Source organism: Urocitellus parryii, chromosome 8, assembly GCF_045843805.1.
Source record: "Urocitellus parryii isolate mUroPar1 chromosome 8, mUroPar1.hap1, whole genome shotgun sequence".
Taxonomy (NCBI): Eukaryota; Metazoa; Chordata; class Mammalia; order Rodentia; family Sciuridae; genus Urocitellus; species Urocitellus parryii.
In genome coordinates, this window is record NC_135538.1 from 106,271,100 (window position 1) to 106,295,215 (window position 24,116).

The following is a 24,116-nucleotide window of genomic DNA, read 5'->3' on the forward strand; positions in this document are numbered from 1 at the left end:
AGCTTAATTTTGCTGGATACAGTATTCTTGGTTGGAATCCATTATTTTTCAGCGTTTGAAATACATTGTTCCAGGATCTTCTCGCTTTCAAAGTCTGTGATGAAAAATCAGTCGTTAACCTAATTGGTTTATCCCTGAATGTAATCTGCCTCCTTTCTCTCGTAGCTTTTAATATTCTCTCCTTGTTCTGTATGTTGGCTATCTTCATAATTATATGTCTTGGAGTTGGTCTATTACGGTTTTGAATGTTTGGGGTCCTGTAAGGCTTCCAGGATTTGGCAATGCATTCCATCTTTTATCTCTGGGAAGTTTTCTAGAATTATTTCATTTAATAGGTTGTCCATTCCTTTGGTTTGATTCTCTATGCCTTCTTGTATCCTGATTACTCTCAAATTTGTTTTTTTTATAACATCTCATATCTGTTGAATAGATTGCTTGTGGGATTTAAGCATCTTTTCTGTGTTGACTATATTCTTTTCACGTTGATAAACTTTGTCTTCATTATCTGATGTTCTGACTTCTACTTGATCTAGTCTATTTGTAATATTCTCGTTTGAGTTTTTAATTTGGTTTATAGTTTCCTGCATTCCTAGGATTACTGTTTGATTTTTTTTTAAGATCTCTATCTCCTGGTTATCTCGTTCTTTGCCATTTGAATTTGTTTGTTTAATTCATTTTCAAAATATACTTTTATTGCTTGGACTTGCTGTCTCATGTCTTCTCTAACATTCCTTTCCATCTGAGTTAGGTATGCCTTGAGTTCTTTCCCTATCCATGTTTCTGATGCTTCTAGGTCCTCCTGTAGATTTAAGTTGTCCTTCATTGTTTGTACTCCTTTTTTCCTTGTTTTTTCATGATGTTCACGCTACTTTCCAGCTGTATTTGATCGCTGTTTCTGCTCTCTTCTATAAATTTGTTTTGGTTTTTTATATCTCTATTGTCTCTCCTTTGTGTTGGTAGACTATGCCTGCTAATGTGGATTCCGCTAGGAAGGAATTCCTCTGGCTGAGCTGCAGTGATGTCACCTATCTGCTATGGTGGGCCCCTGGCTCCTCGCTGGGTTTCCGAATGGGGGGGTGGGACTGGACTGTCTCTGGTTGGTTTCAGCTCCTGTATGCCAGCGGGCAGGCGGACTCCAGCCTCCTAGTCTCGCGGGCAGCCGGCGGGCGATCGGTCGCCCGCCGGCGTGTGGTCTCCAGCTGCTCAGTCGCAGGGGCAATGGGCCGGCTGTCGCTGGTGGGTGGGTGATCTCTAGCCGCCCAGTCGCAGGGGCAATGGGCTGGCTGTCGCTGGTGGGCGGGCAATCTCTAGTTGCCCAGTCGCGTGGTCGGTCGCCGACGGGGGGGTGGGCTCCAGCCACCTAGTCGCGTGGGCAGTGGGTGGAGTTTCGCTGGCGGGCGTGCATTCTCCAGCCGCCCAGTCGCGAGGGCCTGGCCTGTAGTCCCCTGGTTTCTCCTGCTAGTCCTAGTTTCTCCTGCTAGACCAGATTTCCCCTGAGTGATGCGTCTCGGCAGTTCAAACTGTACTCTGGGCCTGCTGTTTGTTGGGCATGGAGGGTGGCTATTGAGAACCCTGGCACTCTATTGTTTTGATTTTTTTCTGCTTGCCCCTCCTCCCGCGCTGGCAATACAGGTTTAGTTTTCTCCGCTGATGGGAGGGTGAGTTGAAGGTCGGGTGTCTCTAGTTTTCACTGCGTCTTTTTGCATGCTTGCTCTGATAATCCCTCTCCCGGAGAGCCTAGGAGAGATTTTATGCGAATTCCCCGCTGTATGGGAGATGAGCTGAGTAACACGCACCTGTTTTATTGTTGCAGTCTGTTGGAGAGTGGTGGTGGTTACTTCAGCTCTCCAAGATGGTGGCCACTGGTTTCCTTGGTAGAGTTTCTGTTGTGGGGGATAGAACTGTACTGCTTCCTTCCCCATCTGAAATCCCGAACTCAGCCTGGGGCTCCGTGAGTGCTCAGGCGGCAGGATTCCACAGAATCTGCAGCAACGTTTCTCCCTGCTTGCTGGTCGCTTCTCGGTGGCTCCCTGCCATCTGTAGCCCAGGGGCGGGCCATGCAGATCAGTCAGCCCGGATCTCCGGTCGCACAGTTGGCTCGTGCATGAGACTCAATTACCGGACCTTGGTGCTGGAAATCCTTCCTCTAGGTTTTGGTGCACCCCCATTTTGCTGTAAGTTCCTAACAAGATAGTTTTTTGTCGTTCTACCTCGTTATTCACCAGCGAAGTGGCGCGGTACACGGGGTGTGATGCACTCTATTAGCGGCCATCTTGGGAAAAACCTGGGAATCCGAGGCAAAAGGAGTGTTTCAGATATTTTTGATCTATGGTTGAAAACACATATTTGGAAACTTTGCATATGGAGGCCTGCTGTACATTTGAGGAAGAGGCTGAATGTGGCTTCTTCACTCATAAAGGGACATGAACATGTCATATTCAAAATTAATCCTTACAAATTGATACTGTCAGGGAATGCTATTATTAGGAAACTATGTGCTTTCTTCTTCTTCTTTCTTCTTCTTTATTCTTCTGATGGAGACTAGCCTAATACTTAAAGGGTTCAGTTTTCACTCTGGAGTTAATTTTCATTGTATCATAATAGGCAATTCTGGTGTGTTTATGTTTTTGATGAATTATTTAATCTATTAGTTCTTCTTTTTTCTCATCTATGAATTGAAAGTGACAATATTTATCTCATAGTATTGTGGCAATTTATGAATTAATAATGTCAAGTCCTAAGGAGAAAGCTTGGCACAGAGTGATGTCGGGTTGTTATTTATTATCATTGATATTGATTTTAGAGTTAACATTGCATTATTCAAGTCAAATAGGGGAATTTTGGAGTTCATAATCTGTTTTTAACTGAATTTTTTTAAAACATAAGTCTTTTCCCCCCTCTTTCTTCTCCCCCTTTTAAAACATGAATTAAATTACAGAGGTGTTTAAACATTAGGAGTCACTGTAGCAACTTACAAAACACTTCGTAGTCAATAGAGAAAAGATATGAAGTTTTGCTCCATGCCTCTTTCTTTCTAATCTCCCTTTTTGGTAAGTACTGTTCATTTTTGTTGTTGTTGTTCTAAATTCTAGGCCCTCCCTTTAAGGACAAGGGTGTTCAGTGCCCTCATATGTTCCGTGCTGTCATATCTTTTTTGGAGAATCTTTAATTATCAATCCCAGAACATCCTATAAATCTTCATTAGGAAATTCCGTCTGAACTTTTGCTGAAAAGTAGTTACTGTGCACTCTGTGTGTAGCAGCTGTTTGCCTAAGTTAAAAAAAAAATCACCGTTTTAATTTGCTTTAAAAATATCCACTGGCACTGGTTCTTATTACAGATGTGTGGTTGTAACATTTCATTTTTTAAATGTGTATCCATCTTTTTTCAGTTCTAAAGGAGTCCAAAGAAACCATCTCAAACCTTAATAATAACCACTAAACCTACAGTGTTTTTGGTTTTTAAAAATTCTCAAGGGAGGACATTTTTTATCTTGGACCTAAGCTTCATACAGGGTGGCCCATTTAAAAGAGGCCCTGTACACAGCCACATTATTAAATGGGAACTGTTTTAAATGGGCCACCCTGTAAATCACAATTTTTCCCCCAATGGATATTTATTTCTTTGCACACTTCTGAGTTTAGTGCAAGTTTTGAGTTACTGTACTTGATAAGTAGTCTTGAAATTTAAATTTGAGCATTTAGGTGACATGGAAATATGCAAATATGAGTTCAGTTGAAAGATGTAGAAGCTGGTAAGTTTATAATTTTGAGACGTTATGTTTGGATGTTATTCAATTCTTGGCCAAATTCTGTAGTAATCTTTTTCAATACGTTTTGTTTTAAATGGATGGAATAAAAATAAATGGAAATGGTAACTCCTAAGTTAAGCAGTAAAATTGGTTTGGACTTCTTTTACTAGAAATCTTTTAAAACAAGACAGAAATCATTTTTTATGGTTTAGTACAATTGTTCTCATTTTTTTTAATCTAAAGCTTCCAAACACATTATTCTTTACACACACACATACACACACTCACACACATACACACACACAAATTCTGTGCTAGAAATGAGTGCTTGGACCATAATGTGTCTCATTCAGGTTTTGATGAAGAGTACCCCTAAAATTTATAGTGCAGAGAAGGTAAATGAGTGGACAATCTGTACTGTATGAAAATGGTACCTTGTAATGCAATAATCTGTTGTATTCATAACACATGAGAAGATTTGAGAACACGAGCTTTTCTGTTACTGAAACCTCAGCACTCTCCGCAGCAGTGTCCCTTCCTGTCAGCACCAACGTTTCCCACAAGCTTTGGGGCATTCTGTTGCAGTTGGCTTTTGATTTGAGGACTGGAGAGAAGTTTCCTCCTATGGCCTGTGTGGTGTTAGTCATAAGAAAAGTTACCTTGGGTAATGGGCCTTGCTGCACCAATGATGAGTATTGATGTTGATGTGTTTGTGACATTCAAGCTCAGAATAGAGTTCCCTCTTAATACCTTTTTAAGTAATATTATTAAAGCTATATTAAGTTTTATTGACTGTTGTAGAAATCTTAGCTTCTGCATTGAAAATCAGTGGAAGTGGAATACATGTCTCCAAATTTGTACCTAGTTTATCTCTGATTTATTAACCTAAGACATCTCTTTTATTTATTTCCCAGTATTTTTTTCTTAGAACATTACAGGTCATTATAATTTTGGAACTGTGGTGAATGGCTTGGTTTAGAACCTACTACCTTGTTTTAGTTCTATACTTTAGAGAAAATAGTACCAGAAGTGGGGTAGGGGGAGAATATTATAAGATTTCAGATAAAGTATTTGAATAAATTGGAAACCTGAAAAGAAAAAACAAAATAAGATGTTTTAACAGCTAAGTATGGCATAGATAAGTCAGCTTCCTATAGGGGAATGTAAAGCAACTCAAAGGTAAATTTTTCTTTAACATTCCTAGTAAAGTCACATTTTCATAGGTATTCCCTCAAAACATAGAATGAAGGTAATTCCAGTCCCTCTTAATAGTCATAAAATATACTACATTGTTTAAATTTTAGTGATTCATGCATATTCTTAAAATAATTTTAAAAGCAATCTAACAATTCTGTGGTAGCCTTGATGTGACTATCTGATCTCTCTCTATCTTTTTTTTTTATGTGTTATTTTTTTTTGGATAGTTTTAGATGGGCAGCATGCCTTTATTTTATATTTCATTTTTATGTGGTGCTAAGGATCGAACCCAGTGCCTCACACGTAGTAGGCTTGTGTTCTGCCCCTGAGCTACAGCCCCAGCACCTGACGTCATTTTTTTCTGAGTGGTTTGATCCCCAATAGTACCCCAATTCCTCGTCCTTCACTCTTCTCTGCTCCCTGCATTCTCCTTCTCTTCACCCTCCCCTTTTTCTTTTCCTAATGAAGTGAGGCTGTGCTGCCATTTACATCATTAAGAGACCATTTATTAAAAAACGTTAAAGCAAAACTTGTCTAGGGAAAGATTTCTGTGTAAGGCATATATGCTTTTATTTAATTTAAGAAAAATGTATTATTTAATGAGGAGCTTCACCATGGAAAAATTATATAAAAATAGATCTAGGGGCTGGGGATGTGGCTCAAGCGGTAATGCGCTTGCCTGGCATGCTCGGGGCACTGGGTTCGATACTCAGCACCACATACAGATAAAATAAAGATGTTGTGTCCGCAAAGAACTAAAAAATAAATATTGAAAAACTAACTCTCTCTCTCTCTGAATAAAGTCTATCTTTAAAAAAAATAGATCTAAATGAATTTTCTGGTTGCTTATGTTTTCTCCATTTGGAAGCAACTTGGTCTTACTGGTTGTTACTTGGATTATTCGGGAGCACACTAGACTTAGTAAACAGATTCCCAAGTGGACATTGAGGATGCCAGGGCCTGTTAATATAGTCTATTTCATGATATTTTCACCTTACACCAAGTGGCAACGAGATAGGTAAACATGCTTTTATCTTTCCTTCTGCCTGCTTGCCACAAAGCCAAAGAACATTTGGTTTGAAGTAAAATGGAAAAAAGACAAGGAACAACTTGTTTTGTAGCCATATCATGCATGCAATGTCAATTTTATTTTAACACAATAATGATTTTTTAATGAATAGGTTCATTTTATTTTGGAGTTAGTATTTTATTTGTTCATCAAATTGTGACATGTTATTTAATCACTGTAGTGTTTGATTTACAAAGTGAAAAACATTCTTACTATTTTGATGTGCTTTTATACATTAGTTTCCTAGGGCTGTTGTCATAAAATTAACCAAAAAATGTAAAACATCAGAAACATATTGTCCACAATTTAAGAGGCTAGATTTCTTTCTTTTTTTTTTTTTAAAGAGAGAGAGAGAGAGAGAGAGAGAGAGAGAGAGAGAGAGAGAGAATTTTTTAATATTTATTTTTTAGTTTTTGGTGGACACAACATCTTTATTTTTATATTTTTATGTGGTGCTGAGGATTGAACCCAATGCCCCGTGCATGCCAGGCAAGTGTTCTACCGCTTGAGCCACATCCCCAGCCCCTAAGAGGCTAGATTTCTAAAATCAAGGGTCATGCTCCCTGAAGACTGCTGCGGAGAACTCAGTCTTGTCTCTTTCACTTTCCCATATTTGTTTGCAATCCTTGGCTTTCATTGGTTTTTAGATGTTCTACTCCAATTACATTGCTCTCTTCTCTGGGTGTGTTTTCATATCATTTTCTCTCTGTGGTTCTGTTCACTTGTCCTCTTTTTTATAAGAATACCAGTCCTTTCCAAGTCATATTTCCAGTTCAGGTCATATTCTGAAGTATTGAGGAAGGAGTAGGATTTCCACCCATACCAGTATTTCAAAAAGTAATAGACTACACATTAAAACAAGAGCATGAAGCCTAATTGCGTATTTTCTACGAGTTTTGACAATTTTAAAAATTTTAGATGCATAGTTTTCTTCCATATACTAATTACATTGTAGCTGTAATACGTGAGTTATCAGTATCCTTTAATCAACCCACACCCTAACTTAAACATTTCTTTGAAGAAATTTTCTTGATATTTCTAAACTTATTTTCCTTTGTCTTCTCTCTGAACAATTATAGTAAATGGTCAGTATCTACTGGAGTCACTCTTAATTAATTCATGTGTTATTTGATATTGGTTTTGATTATATCAGGGAATTTGCAAATTACAGCTTGGGGGCCAAATCTACTCAGCTGCTAATTTTGTCTAACGTGTAAAGAATGTTTTTTACCGTGTTTAAATTCTTGGGGAAAAAAGCAAAAGAAAAATAATATTTTGTGACATGCCACAGTTACATGAAATTCAAATTTTCCTGACCATTAATAAAATTGTACTGGAACATAGATCCATTCATCTATAGATTATGACTGGCTGCTTTGGTGTAACAGTGATAGTTGTATAGTTTTAACAGACACCTAATGGATTACATAATTGGAAATATTTATTTCTTTATTTTAATTTTTTTTAGTTGTCAATGGACTTTATTTATATGCAGTGCTGAGACTCAAACCCAGTGCCTCACACATGCTAGGCAATCACTCTACCACTGAACCACAACACCAGCACTGGGAATATTTATTGTATGACTTTTTTCCTGAAACCATTTGCCTATACCTGGATTTTAATAATAGTTCTTTTCCTAACCTATTAGGTGACCTTACACATTTAAAAAAAACGCAAGTCAGTGTTTTTTCCAATTGTATATTATATATTTGTGCCAGAAATATGTAACTTATACTTCTAAAATTTTTTAAATTTTATAATAGTACAATTTTACATTAAACTAACTGAAAGGGAAAATTATATTGATTTGTATGCGCACTTACCAATGTGTTATATTCTATTCCCACAAGGACTTGATGTTATTCCTGATTGCATTTCTGAAACCTTTATGTTCCTGGTTGATGCTCAGTAAATATTGTTAAACTGTACTAAATGTACTTGTAAATTTATATGTATATGTATGTCTGTGTTGGGCATTTTTAATTAGAAAACTCAGTCCAAAAAAACAGGACTAAATTTAGTGTTACACTTACATGTGAAGTTCTGGAGCTCTCTGTTAAATAACAGGGTTCTTTGAATATTTAACTAATGTAATGAAATTCACTGAAGATTTTCAATATGTTAATGACAAAACTGAAAATAGAATATATAGATTCCAAATTTCTACTTTTCATAACTCAGAATGCATAACTCAAAACAAAAGACTTTAGCAATTTGCAGATGATTATTGCAAATTGGATCTGAATGTGTAGTATTCAGTGTGTTTTCAGCTTAAACGACATATGAAGTACCCCTCCTTGTTTAATTTCAAATTATTTCTTTCTTACAGTAATCCTCTTCAATAATGCTCCAATTTTTTCCTTTCTATGGAAATTAGAAAAAAATTATTTTAGTGTTATAAGAACAATCCTTGTTCATCTTTTCTTTTTAAATTATTTATTTGATGATTTATCTTTAAGACTTAACTTTGTTAACTAGTCCTTAGGGTAAAGTTAATTACCAAAATAAGAACTAGAACTCTTTCAAAGTCTGTTGCTTTTTTTCTGGTAGGAATCAGATTTAAAAGATATATTTAATACATCAATAATTTATAAAATCTTTTTTCTTTTTTTAAATTTATTTTCTCGTTGTAGTTGGACACAATACCTTTATTTTATTTATTTATTTTTATGTGTTGCTGAGGATCGAACTTAGGGCCTCTCATGTGCTAGGAGAGCGCTCTACCACTGAGCCACACCCCAAGCCCATCTTTTTTCTTATTTCAGTGGTATTGGGAAATTTTTATAGTATATAAATTCTTTTACTATATAAAGGATGTGTAATTGTAAGAAATTGAAATACTTATACTGAATTAAACCAATTTTTTTTCTGTTATGTCTTGGTCTTATAACATGGAGTAAAAGTGCAGCAGACAGCCTTGTTAGTTTTCTATTCCCTGCCAGCTCCCTATTTTACTCCTGATTGTATGTAGATTATTGCATTTAAATTTTTTTTTAAGTTGCAGATGGACACAGTACCTTTTCTTATTTATTTTTATGTGGTGCTGAGAATTGAACCCAGTGCTTCACACATGCTAGGCAAGTGCTCTACCACTGAGCCATAACCCCACCTGGCTATTGCATTTTAACAGCATAATAAAGATAACACCCTTGTTGAGAATATAGTAGAGATTAATTTTACATTTTCATTGAAGTTGAAGCTTATGTATGTAGAAAGCATAATTTTATAACTCTGGCACTTTTATTTTTGTACTTCATTTTTAACGAATGAAACCTCTTTCACTTAACCATCTTAGAGTGTCTATAAGTAGAAATAATTTCTGTGATTTTATTGAAGAATCAAATAGTGTATTATGAAGAGTTTAATTTGTAATGCTAAATATGATTTTGAGTCATCTGTGAAAGATATACTTAGTCAGATAATCATAATTAAAAAGATTTTGAAATCTTTGCAGTGGTGGGGAAGGGGGAGATCCTGTTTCTGGGAGAACTCACACTGTATATCTAATATTCTAGTTCCTTATCAATATTCAGGTTGTTTAAGCTTACGCTTGTTTGGATCCTGGAAACCCTATGGTATTACAGCATCGGCTTTCCCCCCCATCAGAGTTGATAAGGCATTCTCTCTCAAGTTTAAGGGGAGAATCACTAACAGGTTTGAGAAATGTAGTTCGTTTCCAGTAAGAGAAAAGATAGTACTTACTCCATAGGAAATTGAGGTAATGGATATTATAGGTCCTGTATTCAGGGAGTCATTTGAGGAAGTCCCAGGGATGAGATTTTTCTTGGGAAATTATTTTATCTTTTATAGAACTCCAGAAACCCAGGAATTTCTATTTGATTTATGTGTAATGACACCATGGATTTTTCCAGTTAATATAATTTCACTATATAACATTAATTCTTGAGACTTAAAAGTACTGTGAATTTCATGTGATAAATTCATGTATATGAATCCATTTAGAGAAGGCGTTTATTTACATTTCCTGGAAGATTTTTTTTCATCCTTCTAATATATTCCTTTTCTTGGTTAATAATACAGAAAATGGTTTGATATTCCAGTTCTCCAGATTTTTCTCTTAATCTTATAAGCTGAATTATTATATCACTTGCATATTTCATGCTTAATTTTTCAAAAAGTCGCTTGTAATTTTATCCAAATGTCATTCAGTACACTATTGGAGCCACCACCCTTGTTGAATATATGTTGTTTTAATTTATTTTACTTGTGATTGTTGTGGAAGTTGAAATAATCTGTGATTTCTTCGTTTCCTATGAAAGATAATATATTAATAGCCAGGAATTTGATTTTAGAGTTTGTAGTGAAGACTGGTGGAACATCGTGTAATCTCCTTAGTCCCTTCAATAAAAGAAATGGAAATAATAGTAGTACCAATATCATGGAGTTGTTTTGACATTAAAAATAAGTTCAGTAGTGTCTAGCGAATGTAAGTCCTTAGTATGAATTGTTTGAGATTGTCATTTTCCTCACCACTGTTGTCATCACTACTATTATTGTTATGCTAATTCTCCATCTTCTGTCCTTTCAGATTAATTTATCTCCCTCCCCTTCTTTCCCCTTCACTTCCCTCTTCTAAATATCTGCTGCATATAAGAAATATATCATTAGGACTTGTGGTATAGCTCAGCAGTAGAGCACTTGCCTAGCATGCTCAAGGCCCTGGATTCAGAACCCCACCTTCACAAAAATCAGAAACAAAATAAAGAAAAAAATCATGAATCTGGTAACTTTTTGAATAATTTTTATCTATCCTCAATGCATAATTAATGCTTTAGTAAGTTTTTGCAGTGCTGTGATCAGGAAGACTGACAAGAACAATTGAGGGGAGGAAAATTTTATTTTAGGCTCCTAGTTTCACAAGTTCTTTCCATGGTTGGCTGATTCCATGGCACTGGGCCTGAGGTGAGGCAGAACATTATGGCAGAAGCATGTGGAGGAGGAAAGCAGCTCATGATATGGAAATAGGAAGCAGAGAGCTCTCCTCACCAGGGAAAAAATGTAAACACCAAAGCCATACTCCCAGTGATGTAATTCTTCCAGCCATACCCTCCCTGCCATACATGCCCAGTTAACCCATATCAGTGAACCAGTTCACTGATTATCTTAAAGCTTTCTTAATCTAATCTTTTTACCTCTGAACCATTCTTGCATTGTCTCAAGCATGAGCTTTTGGGGGACACCTCAGTTTTTGGTACTGAGGATTAAATCCAAGGAATGCTTTACCAATGAGCTACATTCCCAGCCCTTTTTATTTTGAAATAGGTTTTCACTAAATTGTTTAGGTCCTTGCCAAGTTGCAATCTTCCTGCCTTGGCCTCCTGAGTCACTGGGATTATAGGCATGTGCCACTGTGCCCAGCAGTGGAATTTTTCTGGCAGTAGTTTCTTAAGTAAAGGGGGCTCACTTAAAGATTGGACAGTTTCTACATGTGGCGACAAGGATAACAGCATTTTGCTCCATTGAGATGAGTCACTGTACTTGCTTTTCTCTGTCCTCCAGAGCTAAGGAAACTGGCTTTAAGTCTGTTTTTTATAAGTTGATTTTTCAGTGCTATGTAACTACTAAGTGGGCTTAAAAAGTTATTACATAAACAGTAAATACATTGAAAATCAAAATTCTTTCCTGCAGAACCTATCAAACATCTAATATGCTAACATGCATTCCATATCTAAAGAACAGTAAAGTATGAAGCATTTTCCAAACTCATTTAACTATAGAAGTATTTTCCTAAGACTCCATCAGTCTGAACAGTGCTGCTACAGTATTTCACACTTACATCCATTTTGTATGATTAATTTTTCTAAAGATCTGATATTGGAAAATTCTCCTATCTCAATGTGAACTGATTATACCATGTAATTATTTTGCTTACTATTGCTGATGCCATAGACAAATTCCTAATTTTATCGAGACTCTCCAATTCCCAGCTTATGTAATATAAGTCAAAATAACCTTTTTGCTTATTTTACAGGACTTTTGTTTTTGTTTGTGGTGTTGGTGATTGGAGCCAAAGGCCTCATGTATTCTAAGCCAAGCTCTACCATGAAGTATACCACCAAACCTACAGTGTGTTTTAAGTAGTAATGAGAAAAGTTCTCCATGAATGTAGGATGTTATGGTGTTTATAGTTGATTTTTTGGTGATCTGGGAGGTACTGGGGATTTAACCCAGGGATGCTTTACCACTATCCTAAATTTCCAGTCCTTTTAATTTTTTGTTTTGAGACAGAGTCTGCTAAATTGCTTTGGGCCTCGCTGAGTTGCATATTTTTGTCCTAAACTTGCTATTGTCCTGCTTCTAACCCCGAGTTACTGGGATTATAGGCATGCGCCTTCGAGGCTGGCTATAGTTGATGTATTTTGAAAGTTGTAGGAAGTTAGGGCTTTTTTTTTTAATGTGTTTCTGCAAAAATAAGTAGTAAGTTATTAGAGTTATTGGAAGTTTGGGGCGTCTAAGGAATGAAAATAACTTTCTTGAATCTATTAATTATCTCTCTGAAAGCTCTGAAAAAATAACTGTTACACAAGGTAATTGAACCAGGCATCCTGTTTATTAATTTATTAATCTTAATGTTTGGTAAATGATCATGTAAGGCCAGTTTTGTTAATTTGTTACAGTTTTTACTTGTTTAGTGTGATATTGTACAGAAGAGTTATGGGTGAGTTAAAATTTCTAGCTTTTGCTCCAACTGGATTTGTGACTTTGATTGGTTACTTAACTTCTCTGACCTGTTTTTTATCTGTTTTTGTTTCAAAACAAAAATGAATGGACTGAATGTTAGATTTAGATTCTTCCCTGACCTGGTTCTCATTATCTTTCTTATTCCTCAAACCTATTTATAATAATTTTCTTTATGTTGTATTGGTGTTTGAAGATGCAGATATTAGGTTCTTAGAAGTACAGGATATATAAGCAAAATTATCTTACATATTATAGAAGAAGTTCATGTAGATATCCTGCTATGTTTATAAATTTCCTTATATACACATTTTCTTGCTTTGTTTCTATATGAATAACTGATAATTCTATATGAACTTTCATAAATTGTTTTTTTATAAAATTTTCTAATTTGTGTATTTCTTTTTCTATTTCTTTAAAATTATTTCTTTCACACATCAAAAAATTTTAATATTTCACCTGTTCCCCATCTCAAACTTCCCATCTTCCCATTCTGATCTACACTGCCTAATTTTCTGTCATCTTTTTAGAGAACAGATTATTTAGTAATTTATGTAACTTCACTCAGTTTTTTTTTTCTGTTTTGTTTGCCAGTATATTCCAAGTTACTAGAACAGCACAATTGGTCACTCTTTATTACTTTTATTTTGTACCAGGGATTGAATACAGGGCCATTTAATCACTAAGTTACATCCCTAGCCCTTACATTTTTTAGTTTGAAGTCTCAGGAAGTTGCCTCGGCTGGCTTTAAATTTACAATCCTTCTATCTCAGCTTCTTGAGTCCCTGGGATTATAGGTGTATACCGCCGTGCAGGGCTTTGACACTCAATAAATATTGATCTAGTGATTAATATGTATAGATGACTTGTGTTGACTTTTTCAAAATGTTTCCCTGTTACCTTTTATTTTATTTTAAACAAATATATATACTAATATGTCTGTAGTTTTCCATATCAATATTACTTAAATATCTATTTTTATATACCTTCAGATATTTATACTTATTTTATGGAATGTGGTAAGATTCTAAAAATATTCTCTAAGTTAATTCATATCCGGAATGGGGAAATGAATGTTGAGGAGTCATGCAAGCAAATGATAAAAAATTTTGCTAGGAAATCTCTTGTCTTAGATGTTTATTTGATACTTTGATTTACCTGTAAGTTTGGCTTTCTCAAAGCCACTATCAATTGAATTAATGTCTTCCTTTGAGAAACAGGTCGATAAAATCAGAGTTGTTGACAATTAGAGGTATATTGAAGAATAAGGATAATTGGCATATGTTTATGTTTCTGATTGCTGTCAATGACTGATTATAACCAAACTTCTGCACTCTCCCATTCCCTTAAACAGAGGGCAAATCAGTCTCAAAAAATATTGGGCAAAAATGATGTACACAGTATGATTTCTTTATTTGCATATGCTGTCTAGTGCTAGGTAACTGCTGATGAAAGTTCATGCTTTTCACTCTAATTCCAGTTAAGAGAAATTTGTGAGTATTATAGTAATATCTAGTCTATAAAAGTGTAATCAAGTAAGTTGCTTTGAAGGGAAAAAGGAAACTTTATTTTTGAGAGGAAAATCATCCAGGGTCTTCTTACACCAAGCAGTAGTCATACGGTGTACATTCCAAAATAATGTCAGTTACCTGGGGGTAGGAAAACATCCAGAAAACCAGAGCTAATAAAAAAAAAAAAGTAACTAGCTCCCAAGACCACAGAAATTACTTAACCACAGCATCCAGAATCATTTAACCACATTAGTGTTTGTAGGCAGTGGAAGTATTGAAGGTAGCTCAGCATCCAGGAGAAGCACACATGTTGTTGAAGAAATATCTCTTTGTCTTTTGTTTTATATTTGGTTCCTGGATACTTCAGTAACAGATCTGCTGTGGGCCTTCTGTTCTTAGTAAATAGCACAGATTATTAATAGACTTAGCCACTTTGCTTCTGTTTTAGAAGTTCTTTAATTAAAACTTCTTTTAAATTAGAATTTAATATGTACTTTTCTTCTGTTCTTTATCAGGGCTTAAGTATTTGAAGACTAGTTGTTTTAGATTCAAAACTAAACTTATCTATTAAATATGACGAGTACAAAAAAAGAGGTAACATTCTACGATAGTATGCCCAGTCTTTTATAAAAATGGATTATGTCTTGGAAATTATTTCCACATAAAACACCAACAATAAATTGTAGACTTTTCCCCTCTCCTCCTGACCTTTTAGTATTAATTAGGTTGATCTCTTTGGTAGAGAATATTTTGGAAAACTCTTCATTCCCAGGCAAATTGCAAAAGGTTAGTCATGGTAGTAACTCTATATATTACATATTTCAGGGAGAGTAGCAAAATGATTTTCTCACATCTATAAACAAAATGCTTACTTAAAAAATGTTCCTTTTTAAAAATTTATCTCCTTTGATATTTTTGTTTCATGTTATGCTTTTATACCAAAATCATGGACATTTGTATAACTGAAGTCAATATATACATAATGCATATGTTTGCTTAAAGTATTTTTTGTCTCTGTTAGTTTATGCCATTAAAGGAGTTTGGAGTTGACTGCCTTTCATAGCAGGGACCCATCATCAGATACTTACATTTACACAGGATCTAGAAATTAGAAATAGATTTTGGCAAGGGAAACGATACTTTAGAATTTAGAGAGCCAGGCATGGCGGCACACTCTTGTAATCCTAGCAGCTTGGGAGGCTAAGGCAGAGGATACAAGTTTGAGGCCAGTCTCAGCAACTTAGGTCCCAAGCAGCGCACCAAGACCCTATCTTAAAATAAAAGGTGAAAAAGGGCTGGGGATGTAACTCAGTGGTTAAATGTTCCTGGATTCAATGTCTGATACCCTACACCCCGACCCTTGCCAAAAATCAAAAATAGAAATTAAAAGACTAATGCCATATTTAGGAAGCATCTTGGCAGAAATAACTAAGGATTACAAATAGCTGCTCAATACAAAGTAAGATGTACATGTCTTGTTCCTTTCTTTTTAAATCTTTAAAAAAAAAAAAAACTCTTGAGGGCTTTTGAGGGCTTAGCAGTAGAGTGCTCGCCTCGCACTGGTGGGACCAGGGTTCAATCCTCAGCACCACATAAAAAATAAAGGTATTGTGTTGTGTCCATCTGCACCTTAAAAAAAAAAAAAAAAAAAAAAAAAAAAAAACAACCTCTTTTGAAAAAGTGGTATGAGATCCTACTGATTTATTTTTTTGTTGAGAACACAATGACTATGTACATATTTACTGTTTATTTGTAAAAAGTGGTTTAATGTGTTTTAGAAATGTCCCTATAGAAGGTATTTTTTTTTCATTTTACTGGCCACTTTCTATTCACAGATTTTTTTTCTTATTAAATGTTTAAAGAATCTCTCACAATTTTAGACTGTATTGGACATATGCATAACACAAAAATATTGAAAGAGTTGATCATAAATTCTGTAGGCTTTTTGAAACAATCTTCCATGGTTTTGTTTAGTATACATATTCCTGTAGTGGAGCTTCACTATAAGAAGGATCTTATTTCACACTTCAATTATGTATTTTAGGGCTAACTACCTTAGTGCCCATTGAAACCATTGATTCTGGGATTGAATAAAATCAGTCTTGTTTGGGTGAGAGCAGAAGTGGCTTTACTAATCCCTTTATTAAATAGAATTATTTTGGACTACTAATTGTAATTATGACTACCAGAGTCACAGTCCTTCCTAAAATGGAATGTTGTTTGTTACAGTGGTAAAACTAGTGCAGGAAACCAAGGAGGGGCAGGCTTTTCAGGAAAGTTTGCTCAGAGGTTCAGTGGTTAAGTGCCCATGTATTCAATGCCTGGTACCCTGCCCCCCCCCCCCAAAAAAAAATTAAAAACAATAAAACAAAAACAAAATAGAAATTTAAAGACTAGTGCCATATTTGGGAAGCATGTTGGCAGAAATAACTAATTAAGGATGACAAATAAGGGCCCAATATGGTCCGACAGTATGGGTATTGTTATAGGCATTTGGCAATACATGTGAAAGAAATGATATTAGATTCTGTTCATAGGGAATACATGTCAGTGACTAGTGAGGCCTGTCTTCAAAGGGACTAACGGTTAAAGAAAGAGTCCTATGAGTATCAATTACTTACCTGTCAGTGGCTTACAAATATTATATTATTTGGATTTTCTCTTTAACTGGCTTACAAATACTACTTATGTTGCAGAGTTAAAAGGAAGTATCTTGGCCTATGTACAGTGATTTTTCATTTTTATTTCTTCCAAACTAGCCAAATAATATTTTGTTTTGTCTGTGTATAGGAGGGTAGAAAGTGGGGATGTGGTAAAAGTAATGTGAGAAAAATAGAGAAAAGCTGAAGTACCAAGTCTTGAAAATTAATATACTCAATAAGTCATATATCTGATTTTAGATTTAGATATGTGATATTTAGATAGCTCATGTGTACTAATAAAAAATTGGTAAAAAAGTCTTAACTTTTCTACAAACTTAATGTTTTGTCAAGCCCTTATGAGATAACTTTAAAATTTGACAATTGTATATTTTGTTATTTATTGGAGGTATGAATTGAATTTGTGTAGCTTTGTACTTCTTTGTTGTTGTTGTTGTTTTGTTTTCTTGCTCTACTGGGTATTGAACTCAGGTATGCTCTACCACAGAGATACCCACCAGCCCCCGCCCCCTACTCTTTTTTTGGTTTTGAGACAGGATCTTGCTATGTTGCCCAAGCTGGCCTCACACTTGTGATCCTCCCATGTGGCCTTTCTAGTTGCTGAGAATGTTGTACTTTGTGATATTTAATAATGGGAGGAAATTAGTGTATTTTGATAAATACACTACTTAAAATTTAAAGTATTTTTGACTTTTTGGTCTCTCATAGAAATATATATATAATTTTAGTTGTCAATGGACCTTTAGTCAAAATACTTTATTTATTTATATGCGGTGGTGAGAATCAAACCCAGTGCCTCACATGTATTAAGTAAGTGCTGTTACCACTGGGCTATAACCATAGCCCATGGTTACTAAATTTTGTTCAGTGATTTTCTTACACCTATTGAGATGATCATAATAGTTTTTATCTTTATTCTTTTCTTGTTGTGTTTTGCTTTATGTTGTTTGATCCACACCCCTCCTTTTCAAAATATTTTATTTTTTTAATTGTAGTTGGACACAATGCCTTTATTTTATTTACTTATTTTTATGTGGTGCTGGGCATCGAACCCAGGGCCTCACATGTGCTAGGTAAGCGCTGTACCTCTGAGCTGCAACTCCAGCCCATCCCCGGCCCTTTTGATGTTTTGAGATAGAGTCTTGCTAAATTGCTGAGATCTCAAAATTTTCCTGGCTTATCCTCCGGAGTCACTGGGATTACACTCATGTGCCACCACAACTGGCCTCTTTTTCGCATTTTAAAGAGTGTAGTTATATTAATAGATATATTTAATGTTAAGTTCCTGCTCTCCTATTAGGTTTCTCCAGAGAACCGAGGCACCCCCCAACACACACACACACACACACACACACACACACACACACCCCGCTTATTTTAAGGTATCCTTCATCCGAATCTCTTAGGTGAAAAGTCCCAAGATTTGCTGTCAGCACACTGGCAACTCAAAAGAGCCTGTGGTATGTCGTTCAAGTCCTATTACAAAGACCTGAAAAGCAGCACAGTTGAACATGTAAGTTCCAATTTTATTTCAAGCCCGAATCTCAAGACAAAACCAGTATCCCTGCTTGGAGAAAATTAGGAAGACAGAGTGAATTTTCATTTAGTCATTCTTTTGTTTTATTCAGGTCTTCAGTAGATTCGGCGAGGCCAGTTCTCAAAGGGAAGAGCACTTTGGTTGAAATAGTCCACAGATTTGAATTCTAGTCCTATTAAGAAACACTCTCACAAATATATGTAAAATAACATTTAACCATCTAGTCCTAGGCTTTTCTTGCTTGTCATGATTTTGATGGCATTTTCTCAAAAGATGCAGGAAAAAGCATTTGACAAAATACAGTACATGTTCAAAACACCAGAAAAACTAGGGATAGGAACACAACCTCACCATTGTAAAAGCTTTATATGCTAAATCCAATCATTCTAAATGGAGAAAAATTAAAAGCATTCCCACTAAAAACTTGAACAAGGCAAGGATGTCCTCTTTCACCACTTCTATTCAACGTGATTCTTGAAACTCTGGCCAGAGTAATTAGACAAAAGAAAGAAATTAAAGGGATACAAATAGGTAAAGAAGAACTCAAATTATTATCAACTGTTTGCTGATGACATGATTCTATACTAGAAGAACCAAAAAACTCCACCAGAAAACTTCTAGAACCGATAAATGAGTTCAGCAAAATAGCAGAATATAAAAATCAATACCCATAAATGCAATGCATTCCTATACATCAGTGATCAATCCACTGAAAGAAAAATTAGGAGAACTCTTCCATTTACAATAGCTTCAAAAAAGTAAAATACCTGTGAATCAATCTAACAAAAGAGGTGAAGGAACTCTACTGTGAAAACTATAGAACACTAAAGAAAGAAATTGAAGAAAACCTCAGAAGATGGAAAGACCTCCCATGCTCCTGGATAGGCAAAATTAATACTGTCAAAATTGCCATACTACCAAAAGCATTATTATACAGATTTAATGCAATTCATATTAAAATCCCAATGACATTCTTCATAGAAATAGAAAAAGCAACCATGAAATTTATTTGGAAAAATAAGAGTACCAGAATAGCTAAAGCAATCTTTAGCAAGAAAAGCGAAGCAGGATACATCACAATACCAGACCTATACTACAGAGCTGTAGTAACAAAAACAGCATGCTATTGGCACCAAAATGGACTTGAAGATCAATGGTATAAAATAAAGTACACAGAGACAAACCCACAAAAATATGGTTATGTCATACTAGACAAAGGTGCCAAAAACATTCACTGGATAAACAATAGTCTATTCAACAAATGGTGCTGGCAAAACTGGAAATCCATATGTAGAAAATGAAATTAAACCCCTATCTCTCACCCTACACAAAAATTAACTCAAAGTGAATCAAATACTAGAGACCCTGTGCCTAATAGAAGAAAAAATAGGCCCCCATTTCACCACGTCAGCCTAGGATCTGACTTTCTTAACAGGGACTCCTAAAGTGCGAGAAGTAAAATCAAGAATCAATAAATGGGATGGATTCAAATTAAAAAGCTTCCTCTCTGTAACTGATGTGATTCTTCAAGCTGTATACGGGGTAAAATGGGAGTTCATAACCCGCTTGAATCAAAATGTGAAATATGATATATCAAGAACTATGTAATGTTTTGAACAACCAACATTAAAATAAATAAATAAATAAAAAGCTTCCTCTCATCAAAGGAAATAATAACTTGAGGAGAGAGGCTACACCTCTGATAAAGCATTAATCTCTAGGATATATAGCAAACTCAAAAAACTTAACACCAAAAAAATGAATAACCCAATCAATAAATGGGCTAAGGAACTGAACAGACACTTCACAGACGAAGAAACACAACTGATCAATAAATATATGAAAAAGTGTTCAACATCTCTAGCAATTACAGAAATGCAAATCAAAACTACTCTAATATTTCATCTAAATCCTGTCAGAATGGCAATCATCAAGAATACAGGCAACAATAAATGTTGGCAAGGATGTGGTGAAAAAGGTATACTCATACATTGCTGGTGGGACTGCGAAGTGGTGCAACCACTATGGAAAGCAGTATGGAGATTTCTCTGAAAATCAGGAATGGAACCACCATAAGACTCAGTATCCCACTCCTTGGTTTATATCCAAAGGACTTAAAAATCAGCATACTATAGTGATTCAGCCACATCAATGTTTATAGAATCTCAATTCACAATAGCTAAACTATGGAACTAACCTAGGTGTCCCGCAGTAGATGAATGGATAAAGAAAATGTGAATATTTTCAATGGAATATTACTCAACTTTAAAGAAGAGTAAAAATATGAAATTTGCCAGTAAATGGTTGGAGTTGGAGAATATCACACTAAGCGAAATAAGCCAATCCCACAAAACCAAAGGCCAAATGTTCTCTCTAATATGCAAATGCTAATGCACAGTAAGGCCTGGGGAGGGTGGGGTCAGGAAAGAATAGAGTTACCTTAGATTAGGTAGAGGGAAGTAATGGGAGGGGAGGGGAGGTGATATTTGGATAGGAAAGATAGTAGAATTAAGCAGACATTATTACTATATGTGTATATGTGATGGCCTGACCAATATGATTCTGCATCCTGTACACTCAGAAAAATAAGAAATTATATCCCATCTATGCGTGCTATATCAAAGTGCATAAATGCATTCTACTATCATGTATAACTAAATAAAACTAACAAACAAATAAATAAAACTGAGAATAACATTTAACCAAACATCTGGGCATCCTGTGACCTAGTCAGTTTGACACATAAAATTAATCATCACTAGGATAATATTTACTTGGTCATATATTATCCTTTTCGTTTTAATACGTTACAATATTCAGTTTACTATTTTTAAATTTATGTAGATGACTGAAATTATAATCTTCCTTTTTTATAATCTTTTTTCTGATTTTTTTTTTTTTTTTTTATGTGTGGTGCTGGGGATTAAACCCAGGGCCTTGTGCATGCAAGGCAAGCACTTTGCCAACTGAGCTATATCCCCAGCCCGCTCTTTTTCTGATTTTGATACCAAGGGTACACTAGCCTCAAAAAGTGAGTTTGATAGTGTTTCCATTCTCTGAAAGAGTTGTGTAAAGTTAGAATGACCTAGTTTTGCAAATTGGGTAAAACATAACAAGCGAGGAAATGTTTATTTTATTTACTGATAGACTTTCTTTAAATTTATAGGACTAATCAAGTATTCTGTTTCTTCCTTGTTGGTTTGGTTTTGGTTATTTATATTTCCTAGAAATTTATCCCTTTCACTACAGTATCCAAATTTTTGGCAGAGCTTTGGTCATGATAGTCTCTTATTATCCATGGTTTGTTATGGTTGATTTTTTCAGATATGTTGTTGAACACATTTTTTTTCAAGCAATAGAAAATTTATTTGCTTATAGTTCTAAAGTCTGCAAAGTCCAAGAGAACACAATTATTTTAGCTTCATGAACTCTGCTCTTAAATTCATTAAGTTCTTATCCTTTAAACATTGTAATAAAATATACATGACATAAAATTTACCATTTAACTCTAAGTAAACAGTTAATAACATCACATGTATTCACAGTATCATGCAGCTATCTCCACTGTCCTTTGCCAGAAATTTTCGTCATCCTAAACCAGAAATTCTGTTCTCATTAAGCAATAACTCTTCATTTCTCTGCTTTCCTCCATTTTATTTTCTGTCTCTATGAATTTTCCCATTCTATATATCTTATATAAAAAAGATTATCCAATATGTGCCCTTTTGCATCTGATTTTTTTCACTTAACATAGTATTTTCAAGTTTGACTTATGCATCATTATGTTCCAGATCTTTGTTTTCACGGCTGAATAATTTTCCAGGAAATATATGTACTAGGTTTTGTTCATCCATTCATACATATATGGACACTTCAGTTGTTTCCACATCTTTGCTGTTGTGAATAATATGAATACTATTGTGCAAGTAGCTTTTGAAACTCCGTTCTGTTTTCCTGTGTTACAAAGGACTGGAGTTGCTGGGTTATACAATTTCTGTGTTTAATATTTTTAAGTTTCCCCTTACTTTTTTCCCAGAGCTGCCACACAATTTTATATCACATCAGCAATGTGGAAGATTTTCAATTTCTTCACATCCAGCCTATTTTTAAAAAGGATGATTAAACTATCTTTTCTCCAGTGAATATTTTTGGCACCTTTGTCTAGTCTGATGTAACTCTATTTATGTGGGTTTTTCTCTGTGTCTTCTATTCTTTACCATTTGTCTACAAGTTTGTTTTTGTGCCGATACCATGCTGTTTTTGTAATCATAGCTGTGTAGTATATTTAAGTTCTGGTATTGTGATGTAACTGGATACAATATCTTTATTTTTTTTATTAATTTTTATGTGGTTCTGAGAATCGAACTTAGTGCCTCACACATGCTAGGCAAATCCTCTGCCACTGAGCCATAGCCCCAAGCCCCTCTCCCATTAATTTTTAAAATGCTATTATCATATTTTTTATTTATATTTCTCCTTGGTGTTTTTAAAAATATAACTAACCAATGTGTTGTATTTGTTCCTATGTGTTCTTTTCATGTTTTAAACATGAGTTATATAGTTAATTTATTATTTAATTTTTCAGGCATGTTTAGCTTTATGGGTCTGATTCTGCCATTTGTTGCTTCTGCTCACTTTCATTTATGATGATTTATTTCCTAGTATATGTTGTAAATCATAAGTTTGAAGTAATGATCCTTGATATGTCCTCAATGGGAATGCTTTCAGGTGTTTGTTTAAATGTGTTCTTCAAGGAATACTGCTAGGTATCTATGAGTGCTATCAATAAAATCACTTTAAACTAATTTTGTTTTTGCTTTATTAGTCTATATGGGTATCAAGTATTCTGATATTATGAAAGTTGAATTTATGGTTAACAATTCTTAGGGAAGATTTGTATTTCTTCAATGCAGAGCCTCTATAGGTAAAGTACATTTTGTTTTGTGAGCGGAATTGAACCCAGGACCCCCTTTACCATTTAGCTGCATCTCTGGTCTTTTTTTTTTTTTTTTTTTTTTTGAGACAGGATCTCACTGAATTCCTGAGGCCGGCCTTGAAGTTATTATTCTCCTTTCTAATCCACTTGGGTTGATGGGATTATAGGCTCTTGCCACTGTGCCCTGCTTCAGTTTAAGTACATCATTAAAATGGATGGTTGCCTAGTTCATTTTTCACTAAAAATGTTACTTACCATAACTGACTGTTATCTTTTCAACTTTATAGTAGATTTGCTAACTATACCTCTTACCTTACTTGGAAATCCTGGGACTCCTTTCTTTTCTATATATTGAATACCATGCTAGTTCAATTCAGGCTGTGATTTGCTGTCAAAGGAGTCTTATTCAATTTGGGTTTAGAGTACTTATTCTTTGGAACTATACTTTGACATCTTACCTGACTTCTGTTTTGTCTTTTCTACTGCTACTTAAGACATGCTTTGAATCAAAGATTTTAATTCATGATTTTGCATTTGAAATGATTTTTACCTGGAGGCAGTCTCTGCACATCTTGTCTACTGTATGAAAGTAAGAAGTCTTTTAAGACCAATTTGTAATCCTGTTTGTAATTGTAAACCATTATTGATGTCATTTTCATAGCAATTTTCAGTTTTTCTTATATCACATGTTTTAATAACTTTTTATGTGGCTATTTTACTTGGCTATTGATGATTTGGATGTGAAATAACTTT

At 34.9% G+C, this 24,116-nt stretch overlaps 1 protein-coding gene across 1 annotated transcript in view; it reads left to right on the top strand.

Moving 5' to 3' along the window:
* Nucleotides 1-24,116, top strand: part of Supt3h (SPT3 homolog, SAGA and STAGA complex component) — a 458,422-nt gene that overhangs the window by 200,328 nt on the left and 233,978 nt on the right. The window lies entirely within an intron of this gene.